Raw genomic sequence first — 11,845 nt, 5'->3', positions numbered from 1 at the left:
TCTTGCCAACATAACCGGAAATATTCAATCCTTACAGCCTACAGGTCTCTGCTTCCAGCTCCATCTTAGTGATAACTTCACTCTCCAATGGAAATCCTGAAATTCTTACGGCTAACGCTTCTTCTTTCCTGGACCAGGTTTCTCACTGAAGGAATAATTGAATTCACAGAAGCAGATAACTTTAATTGTAAACATAGTTTATGAATACGAATCTTTGCAACATGGACTGGCTTATCTCTTGGCCAGTCTTGAGTCCTGGGGACCCTCTGAAGAACAAACAGGAGCCCTTCTGACAGCAATTTGCTGTGGCCGTTTGGACTTCCTGGAAATAGCTTTTTGATAGTTGGAGACATGCTTAAAAAATAAAGGCTGTCATGCCCGGGTGATGGGTGAAGGAGCTATTTATAGATGAGCAAAAAGTCTCCAGTGTGATAACTTCCATTATTGTACAAGGACAATGGGAAATCCTCCAGGAGACAGATAGCGTAGAAGGGATTTAAAATTAACCACGTCATGTTTTATTCATCAAGACCTTAAGTTGACTTATTCTTTTAAAAGGGCCATATACTTTTGATTCCTCTTACTTCTTTTTGAAAAATAAAACAGCAAGCTATTTAAATAATTATGCCAGGTCACAAACTGTGGTCCTATGGGCCTGTCTTGCCTAGAGACCTATTTGTTTTGCTCAATAAATATTTTATAAAATTTTGGTTGAAATCCTTAGGCTGGGCCCCGGCTCTCTAGTTTGCTGCAGTCTGCACTACTCCCTACTATGGTGCCCTGGACTGCTTTGGCTGCCCCCATCCAAGTGTGTGACCCCTGTCCCGGGTCTCCCTATGCCTTGTACAGAGCACGTGCATTCTGTCCCCTTGCCTTTGTGCATGCTGCAGCCCCAACTAGTGTATCTTCCATAACCCTTTCTCTTATTCCAAATCTTACATACCCATACACTGTTTCTGAGAAGACTTCTCAGGAGATTTTGACCCATGGTGGTCTCTCTTCTTCCTATCTCCCCAACGCATGTAATCCCCAAATATTGGGGGAAAACACAGGAAACGTGATCGCTAAAAGGTGTTACAATAATGTTATAACAAAATTTAAGATCCTTGAGAGCAGATACCAGGCCATCTAATTGGAAATGCACACCTGAGTGTCAGGCGCGGCTCCTGCACCCGGCAGTGCGTTTGGGCTGCATCACAATTCAGGGTAACTCGGCTCACTTGTTTTAACACTTCAAATCATGAACTTGGGATTCAGAGACAGAGAGAGAAAAGGAAGAAAGAGAAAAAATAGAAAGAAAAGGAAGGAGAATGAAGGAATAAATTTGGAGTAACATAATTCTTAAAGAATCACCAAGATTAAAATATCATCAGACCTTAAAAAACACCTGGGATCTTCCCTCATTTTAGCACAGAGAGTTGAGGTGACCAATTCAAGGTCACACTGCTAGTTGACGGAAGGTTGGAACCGGTAACGTAGTCTGCTAAATCCTGCTACAATGTCATTTTTCTCTCTCTCTCCTCCCCTTCCTCCCTCCCTCTCCCTAAGAGTGTATGATTATGTGTGTATGAGGACTGAGTGAGTGTGTGTGTGTGTGTGTGCAAGCACGTGCATAATGGTATACATAGAGAATGCTTTGGAAGTCTGTCTGTACCGAAACCCACTGATACATAAATCTTTTCATGTCGATGGATACTGTAGGAATTGAAGGAGAAACGGTAGGAATTTATGGTTAATTTGAATTGAAAAAGTCAGAGAATCCAGGGATACATTTTAGAAAAGTTTTTATCTCTAAATGATTAAACAAAAGTTGGGGCTTAAATGTGTCAAAACCCTTCAGCTAACTAGAAAGCTGGATTGTCCAGATTGTCTCCTTCCCCAAAGTTTCCCGAGTGTTAAGCTTTTATTGCATTTCCATTACTTAGCAAATGTGACGCCTCAGCCTTTCTGAATCTGGGGAGCCAGGGAGGGAGGCTCCAGGTGGCAGGGTGCCCTCGCAGACGGCTTCTCTTGCCTTCCTGCTCTGTGTGTTTCTGGGACTGATATGCAGCTGTTCTCCAGATGCCGGCTCTTCCCCAGAAGCAGCTGAATCCCAGCAGGGGCCCCTTCTATCAATGTGACAACCTGCTGAGGGCTTTGGAACTCTTCCAGATGTGAGGCATGTTAAGGCTATAAAACATAATCATTAGCAGTATCCCCATTTTCATTTTAGAGTCTCAGCTGTTAAAGTTTCTTGTACAGAATTAGGGCTTAATTGTTCTCATTTTTCTTCATAGGTAGCTTCTTTTAGACAGCATGGAATCTTCCCTTGGAGCTGGATTTCCCAAAAAGAAAGAAAGAAAGAATAGCTTAGGAGTAACGGTCCTTGCTTCTGCGGGCTGAGAAGGCTGAGGTTAAGGGCGCAGTCTTTCCTGGCTGCAGTTACATGCATGTCCGTAAGCTAAACACAATCAACCATGGCTCTCTTTTGCTGAATCACAGGCTTTCTTTCGCTGAATTCACTTGGAATCAATTTCTTTTTTCTTGTTTTCTTTTCTCCCCTCCCCTCCCTTTGTTAATACAGCCCCTCTCTTATATATTCCCTGGAGAAGATCTCTTGTTACTTCATTCTTCCTGGGATCTATGCTTTATTCAAGAGAGGGAATATATTTTGGGGGGAAAGGGGTTTAAAAGCTAATGATGAAAAGCTAATGTTTCTTTGCAAAAAATAAAAAGGGGTTTCATATTGAAGGTGGAGAAAATTGGAAACATGGGGATCGAAGGTTTGTGAAAACATTAAAGAAACAGATAAAATAAAGACCTTGAATAAATTTGCCCATAGAAACTCATCTTGTTGGTTTATACTGTGGTCGTTTTGTCTTAGAAATCCAATTCCTCAGTGCGCAGCCTCAGAATCACACTGAGTTTTGATGACAGGATTAGAAATCCCCGCACAATTCCACGCTGATCTTCGCAGGCGGGTGCTAATGGCATCTGTGGCAAGCATCTTGTGCCAGCGACCGCTGAGAAGCATTTGTTCACACAGGGAGCTCAGTAATTGGCCAGAAGACAGAGACTTACACATCCCGATAGATAAATTTCCTGCAACGTTTTACAAGTCTTGAATTCTTTATTCAGAAGATTCCTGTCAGTTTCCCAGGCAGTTTACAAAATGCCTGCAGGGCAGGCTCAGGAGGGCCCGCTTGGCTGCAGGCCTCCCCCAAGGCCGAGTCCTGGGGGGCAGGGCCTGGAGAGCTGCTGTGAACCTGTTTGCTCCATGAGGCTCTGTGAAGAAGGATGCACAGTCTGGGTAGTGGGCCTGAAGGTAAAGGCAGAAACTCTTTGTGTCACTTAACAATATAACACAATATGCACAGTGAGATCCTATCTGAAAAAAAATATACACATACGCATATCCATCTATCTATCCAGCTATAAAATAAGGATTTAAAAGAAAATTGTAAGACATGAGGCTAATGTTGATTTTGTCTGGGTGATAGGCTCATGAGTGATCTTTTTCTTTGTTTTACAAACAATGTTTTGTATTTGTAAAATAGTCTTTTGTATTTTCTTTTTAAGTTTTTTTGTATTTGCTGATTATTTTTGTAATAAATATGAATTACCTTTATAATCAGAAAATATCTAAAGATATGTACAAATCTACTAAATATTTGAACCCCAAATTAGCATTAGACCCGGACAGGATCAGTGTTGAGATTCTTTTCTCTGCAAATGTACTTGAATCTCTTTTACTTAGGAAATCCACTATGTATGCAATAAAAGCTAGCTCAGCTGGAAGCTGTGTGAAACCCAGATTTACCATTTTGTCACCAATGTTGCTGATGGGTTTCTCCAATACCTGTAATTTTATATCTTGTTTCAGCTGGTTATATTGTGTATACAGTTGTTGAAACTCTGAACTCTCTTAGGATGTAAGCATTCATTGCATGTTAATTACGTACCAATAAAAAAGAAGTAAAAATGAAAACTCAGTGTAAACGGAATCTTTTTTTTTTCAGATTTTTGTAATGTTTATGAGATAATGCCACAAACTGAATGTACCGGTCATAAAACCACCTGATGGGAACAGAGTATTAGTCTGTTATTTGTATAGTGCCAGAACCAAAGTGTGAGATGTAATTAATTTCCCTAAGTTGGAAAATGGAATAATAGTAATATTAGGAGAAGTCACTAGGCCACCTCTTCCCCAAGAAACAGAAGTCTAGGAAGTGTCATCTTTCCTCGTGGAAGACATTGGTGTTAGGAAAGGAAGGCACTGGGCAAAGTCTTTCAGCTCTCCTAACTGGGAGAGTGACAAAGGAGAGCAGGCTAAGAGGCCTGGAGTGACATGAAAAGGGCTGAAGGGTAGAAAGCATCATCTGGAATTAAAACACTGAAGAGGACAAGAAACAAATAACTTACTTGGGATATCTTTTAATCAATAAGGTAACCTTCAAATTGTGATTTTCTCCCTTCACTGTTTGAGAAGATGCTCATTATGTGTGGGGCATTTCAAAATGAGTAACTAGCCTTAAACTCGTGATAAGGCCAAGAGCTTATTTCTTAGTCCTTTTTAATTTCGGTGATGCAAGGAGAATTGGATCATTAATCAACTATGTTTTGTTACAAATATTGGGCTAATAAAGTAAACTTAGAAAAAATTTAAATTATTCCAATTATTGCCTCCATCCTTGATCTTAGGCTATGTGTATAAATACATGATTATGTGAGTAATGGTATTTTAAGTTTATAGTGCATTATAATTTTTAAACCATTTTCACACACATGATTCCAGTAGATTACACTGACCATCTTCAAAGAAGTCAGACTAGGAATTACTGTTCTTTTTTAAGGAACATTAAGCTCGGTGAGGTTATATGACTTTCGTAATTCCACTGCTAGGAGTTGGGTCTGACCTCCACTTTGGCTTCTGATATCCCAGGTTCAAAAGAGACCTTTCTGACTTATTTCTATTTTTGAAAAATCCTATTAACCAGAATTTACTACAGTAGTGGTCTGGGATGCTCCAGACACGGGAATGCCCTGGACTTTCCACGCAGCAGTCTGCTTTAGCTTCAGGCTCCCCATGCCTCATGGGTCTGTGGAGTCAAATGAGATCACTGTAAAAATAATAATTTAGATTTGTCCAGATCAGGTTAACTCTCTGGAAAAGGTAGAAACCTAACATTCCATACGATTCCCCACTACCCTCAGTGCCCCCCGCCAAGGTATTCCCTTCTGAGCATGTTCCGTGGATGTTCATGGATGCTCTCATTCTCTTTCACTTGGGGCTCAGGTGCTTGTTGTCGGTTGGAGGCAGCCCTGGACCCCCACCACCATCATCAGCGCCCTCCTGGGATGCTGTGTCTGATGGCGGGGCCCTTGCTCTGTCCCTGAGTCACCAGCCTGGGAGTCACCAGAGTAGCAGGGGAAGGGAGAAGCTGGTACAAAGGATTGGACTTGGAGATTCAGAGTCAGCCCAGCTGTGTAAACTGCCAATGTAAACTGCTAGTAAATAGCTTCGCCCATCTGTCATTTAAGGGGGTCTGGAATTGTCTTTTAAAAAATGGGATCTAAATCTGCTTTTGGTAATCCTAACCCTCCCCTGGCCTCCCTGTTGGGCTGAGACCCTGAGGAGCAGTCAGTATGCTCGGTTCACCTGCTTTCTGCTTCTTTTTATCACCGGGGTATCTAAAGAGAACAGCTTAGCTCCCTCGCCTCAAGACTTGCTCCAGAAAAAATTCTCTCAGCTCCATTAGCAGATCTCCCCTCTCTTGGGTTCCGACCTGAATCCACAGGCTGAGCAGGGAACTAACGTCTGCAGCCAGGCATCAGGCTCTCCCCAGTTCCTGTTCTTCCTGCACCCACCTTGGAACACACACACCCATGTGCTCGAAATCTTCTTCAGCAAAAACACACGTGCAAATAACTTATGGCGGCCGCACCTGTTAGTCAACACACAGGCTAGACTGCTCAGACATATCCGAATCCCACTTTTGGCGCAAGCCAGGAACTCTGCCTCATTTTCCAGCTGGAACAACAAGATTAACACCTGTGAAAAGATTATCAAACAATCCAAGATAGAACATAATCAGATGCTACATAAAATATACATACTGGAAGCGCTTAAGGGTTTTGGGGCAAGAAAAAGTCCCTACAGGCTAGTGTTGTTAAGAAAGACTGCACGTGGAGATGGATGTGTGCTGAGCCCTAAAGCAACAGTAAGATTTTGATAGGAGGAACCCTGTGTCACATTAATTCTACTTGAGGAATGTTTAAGACACACATCCTTATATAAGCTATTTAGTGAGTTTTCTAACTTCAGGATTTTAATTGAAATCAAATTTCTGGCCTATTTTTTTTCTTTCTGTCTTCTGGCACTAGAGAGATAAGCAGTGGAGTTTCAATTCCATGCTCTGATGTATTGAAGTGATCCAGGCAAGAACTGTGGTCCTTTAGGCCAAAGTCGAAGCTACAGAGACATAAGAAATTACCAGATTTTAGTATTTGCTGATGAATTGGATGTGAAAGTGAGGAAAAGAAAGGAGTTAAAAATGGCTGCCAGAATTTGGTCTGATCAACTGGAAGGATGAAGGCCGCATCAACTGAGATAAGGAAGGCTGCAGGTTGAAGCTGTTTTAGAGGGGAGAAGATTAGGAGTTCAGTTTTGGATATTTTGTATTTGGTATACAAATGGAGATGCTCAGTAGCCAGTTAACTATAAGAGTCTGGAGGGCAGTCGAAAGGTTTGGGATAAAGATACAAAATTGAAGTCATTGGAATAAAGATGGCCTTTTAAACCACCTAGAAAATGAAAGGGGGTGGAGAAGAGGCAAAGTGCCCGGCCTGAGACCTGAGCTAAGGGGGCAATCCAACATTCTCAATAAGCGATGTGTATTCTGGATCCCTGGGCTTCCCTCCCTGTGTGCCACTTCCAGCCCAGGCTCTGGAGTCCAGTGAGCTGCTATGTGGTGTCTGCTAGGCACTGAGCAATTTTCTTCTGGGGTGCAAGACATTGATAGACTCTGCTACCTGAATCAGTTACCACTGCCATCCCCTGAGCACTCATCAGGCTTTTCCTGGGTACAGCTGCACCTTCTGGATGCCATGGCTCTGTCTCCTGCAGAGCTGTTGATATCCTGGGTGCCTGAGGTCCCAGAGTGGGGTGGAGTGATGCTGGTGTGTATGTGGGGGCAGAGAGGTTTACCAGAGCAGTGTAGCCTGTGGCTCCAAATTTAACAGCTGAAAACTCCAAATTGTCCCTCCTGCAGCCGGCTCCCCCACCACGTCTACAGGACTAAAATTCTAGTGAGAAACACGGTGCTAAGCTTAGAATTGTCCCTTCCCTGACCCCAGTGGCTGTGCTTATCTGTTTGACCTTCTCTTCTCTTGGAATGAACTCTCCCCTGGGAGGTTTCTTCATCCCTCATTCAAATAGACATTTGGCAAGCCTAGTGTGTTGGTTTGCCAGACACGTCGAGATATGCATCAGTCCTAGCAGTGGGGTTTCAGGCATTGACAGGGCCTAAAGTCGGACTTCTTCTATTTGATATGAGAACGCATCTCACATATTAGTCCACTGGTTTAGAGTGCTATATATCTGATTCATTGTAACATGCAAAAAGGTGGTAGCTTTTCATGTGTAGATTTCTTTTCTGAAAACCTCTTTGATCATTAGCCTGAAGGAAACAAAACTTCAGTTGGCATCAGCAAAGACAAGGACTGCTATGGCAATTGAGAGCCATCTGCTATTTAGCTGGTTTAGAGGGGAAAGCATGCAGAAGTCTTTTAGACAGTTATGCTTTTACGCAGGGAACAATGCTTAAAAGTGTGTGGAAATCTGACTGTAAAGTCACATTTCTACTCACTTTGTTAATTTTTATTATGATCATGTTTTATAAATTTCAAAGTTTTTAAAAAATTATATTGCCATTGGGACTCTATGTACGCCTTAACAAATACCTACTTTTGAACGGGGCCAGGCCCCACAGAAGACTTTGTGCATGTGCTTATTGGCTGGTTACTCCTCTTCCCTCACTGTGTCATATGAGATCCACTGAGACAGAGCAGACGTTCTTCTGGCAATTACCCGTACTGCTGGTCGGTGTTTATTTCAACTGCTAGGTGTCCTCTTTGATTAGTCTTGTCAACGCCACATCAGTCAATAAATATTTTGAGCATCACCCTGGTTTTAGATAGAGTTATCAATCCATTGATGCAGTAATTTACATTTTATAGAATGATTTTATATACTTATCGCATTGGAAAATTATAACAACCATACAAGGTTGACGGGGGAGAATGTAATATTAATTACCTTCACTTGAAAGATAGGAAAACTCCAAGTCACAGTGAGGATGCCCCGAATGACGCCATGAGAAAGTATCGACACTACCTTTAGATCTCAGGACCTCTGACCCCTCAGGAAGTTGCTTTCTCCATTAGGCAGCTCTCCCTTCTTGAGGTTCTTCTGCCTTTTGGGTCATTATTCACCTGGACTTTGGTTCCTCTTCAGAGTTACTGTAAAGGAGGAAAAATAGAAACTTTTGCCAGCGCATATTTTCCATGATTTTTTTTCTTTTCTTTTTTTTTTTTTAAGTAACATCTCCTCTTCATTCTGGGTTTGTGTGTTTGGGAAGGATGTCTAATCTAAATGGAAAAATTAGGATGTGCATTTATAGGCTGATGTATAGGTTAGAGGAAGGGAGTGTTTTGTGGGTGATGACAGGCATGTGAGGGATGTGAAGTGTTGAGCAGGGGTGTGAGAGGGTGTGATGGAGCACAGTGATGTCAGCCTGAGTAACATTTCCTCTCCACAGGGTAATTTACTATGGGACACTTGACCCAGCAGGAAATGGGGGAGTAGATAGTGTAAGAACAGCTGGAACACCTGGAGAAACTTGATACTTGGAGGGAACTGTGGATTCACATCTTCATTTTGTGTGCTACCTGGTATTGTTTTTTTATCTTTCTTTGGGTGTGTTAGTTTTCTTTCCAACTGCATGCCAAGCTTCTGGATGGAAGGAATGGCATTTTGCCTCATTTTATCCCTGCAATGTCTGGCCAGCGCAGGAACAGCATATGTGTTTAGAACCCATTGTTAATTGATTGAGTCCTGCCATTCCCAGTGGTCATATATTTCATTGCTCTGCAAGCTGTAATTAAAAAAAAAAAGAATCCATGAGCCCCAGTAAGGGACATCGTTAACAGTCACTGCTTCCCTTAACTCTTAAGGAGTTCAAACACAATAATGCTGTCATTTGGGTTTGCAAATAGAATTTTTTGGCAATATTTAACAAAAAAACTGAATAAACATTTTGGAAAGTCTGGCTGAAATAGTCTCTCCCAAGAAGGTTTTGTTTACCTAACCTTAATAATTCTATAGACTTAATTACTTCTTTTCTGAGATTTGCCCCACAATCCATTTCACCCCAGAGTTTGATAATTATCATTGTTAGCAGTAGAAACTCAGTGGGCAGAAAAAATAAAATGTAAGATCCATGAATGTAAGGACTTGGCACAAAAAAGATGCTTGTAGTAGATTACAAAAATGGCCACAAGGTCTTCTTCCCTCTCTTCCACAGTCCCTGCAAGTGACTTCATAGTTCTCATCACGTTTGAGCCTCTTTCTCTGCTGCTTAAATCCGGGCTGGACTGATTTTTGTCAATAGGACAACTAAGGAAGGTGGTCCAAGCAGAGACTTGAAAAGTGCTTCTTCAGTGAGACTCTGCCCTCCTGCTATTCGCACAGTCCCAAGCTGCCATGTCAACAAGCCCAGGCTAGCTGACCACATGAGATCCATGTGGCCCAGTGGCCTCTGTTGACCCAGCTGATGGCCAGCCTAGTTTCAGCAGTGCAGCCACCTTAGCTGACTCACAGCTGATTGTAGACACATAAAGGAGCCCCAACTGAGACTAGCAGAAGAACTACACAGCTGAGCCCTGCCCAAATTGCCACTCTGCCAAATTGTGAGCTAAATAAATGGTTAATGTTTTAAGTTGGGGTGATTATACAGCGAAAGCCAACTAATACAGTACTCACTAAAACTTTCTTGAGTAGATAAATAAAATGAATGAATGAATGAATGAACGACATAAGTAGTTATTTTATTCAGTCTTCCATTCCACGAGTAAAGAAACTGAAGTCAGAGTAATTAAATAACTTGGCTGATATTAGGGAATGAGTTAGTAGAGGGGCCAGTATAAACTATCTATTTTCCTTTTCTTTTAAAACAATGTCCTGTCTCCCTAATGCTGTTGCAAGCTCCTTGAGACCAGGAATCTCTATTTCCGTAGATCAGCAGTGTCTAATAAAGACACTTTAATGAATACTTTTTAGTAAATTTTAAAATAATTTCAAATAAATTTTCTATTTAAAAACTACTTTGAATATAGAACACATGCATACAGCATACAGGTGAAGAGGTAAAAGGCTTCAGTGAAAAGAAAAGCTCTCTCTCGCCCCTTTCACTGAGCCACCCTATTTTCCTCCCCAGAGGCACTGACTGTCAAAAGTTTTCCGTTTGCTTGTTGGTTTTGGTTTTTGTGTACTTATGTATGAGGTCTATCATACCTTTACTATAGATGATGGTGACTAAAACTCAGGGCTTGCTTGTTTCCAAAAATCAGGGAACAGAGAGGGACAATAAACAAAAGCCAGTCTGGAACCTCGTTCCCCCTGCTGTGCTCTCTACAAAGCTGCACCATTTGGGGAACAAAGCAGAGACAGAAAAGAATCAGGTCTGATGAGAATACTCAGAGTGAGCGTATCTTTGTGGTTACTGGGATCTAACTCTATCTTACTAAAAATGAGGAAAACAACAGTAGCGGGAAAACGTGGGGGCGTCCCTCTATTCTGGTCAAGATCCACGCCCTTCAATGATCTGTCTGGATCACAAAGAACTACAGCCCATCTCCAAAGGGTGAGGCTCCGAGGGATTGCCTGGTCTGCTGTCCTGTGGGGACAGCTGTGCACAGAGAATACTGACACTGTGCGTGCTGGATGGGGGAAGGCACAACAAAGGAGAAGGGAAAAACCCAGAACAGGTTAAGAAGGATGGGCTTTCGACAATTTAAAATGTGGCAGAGAAACTAAAAGGATGAAGCCCGAAAAAGGATTTGGGAGTGATTGAAGGGCAGCTATTACAGCATGGAAGAAAGACGCAGTTCAGCAGCGCGGAGGGATGCAGAAGCCAGATTGCTGGGAATGGAGAAGTGAGGGAAGGAAGGAGGGAGGACTCACAGAGAAACTGAAGGCAGCATGTGAAGACGATGTGCGCAAAGTTTTTTGGCTATTATGGTGGAGTGAAAGACAGGATGGTGGTAGAAGAGCAGAAAGCATTAAATAAGGCTTTTTATTTTTTTGAGATGGTTTTTAAGATAGGGAAGTTCAGAACGCGTTTGAAAATGGAGCAAGGCCGAGAAGAAAGGGCCAAAGAAAGAAAAACTGCAGAAGTCAGCTTTGGATAAGAAGGACAAATTCTGTTGTATTAATAATATCTTACGTATAGCTTTATTTTGTCAGAGTGCGTCAGTGTACTTTATCTCACAGGTATTTCCTATTATAAATACACTTACATGCTATACTTACAAATTTATAGCTATTTTCCCCTGTCCAGCAAGCCAAACATTTTTACAATTATGTTTTAGTTTCTTATAAAAATAAAAAACTGAGGCCAGCCTGGTGGCTCTGCTTTGGCAGCTCAGGGTTTGCCAGTTCAGATCCCAGGTGCAGACCTACACACTGCTCATCAAGCCATGCTGTGGCAGTGTCCTACATACAAAATAGAGGAAGACTGGCACAGATGTCAGCTCAGTAACAATCTTCCTCAGCAAAAAGAGGAGGATTGGCAACAGATGTTAGCTC

Source organism: Equus quagga, chromosome 3 (assembly GCF_021613505.1).
Source record: "Equus quagga isolate Etosha38 chromosome 3, UCLA_HA_Equagga_1.0, whole genome shotgun sequence".
NCBI lineage: Eukaryota > Metazoa > Chordata > Mammalia > Perissodactyla > Equidae > Equus > Equus quagga.
Note: the sequence above shows the minus strand (reverse complement) of the source record.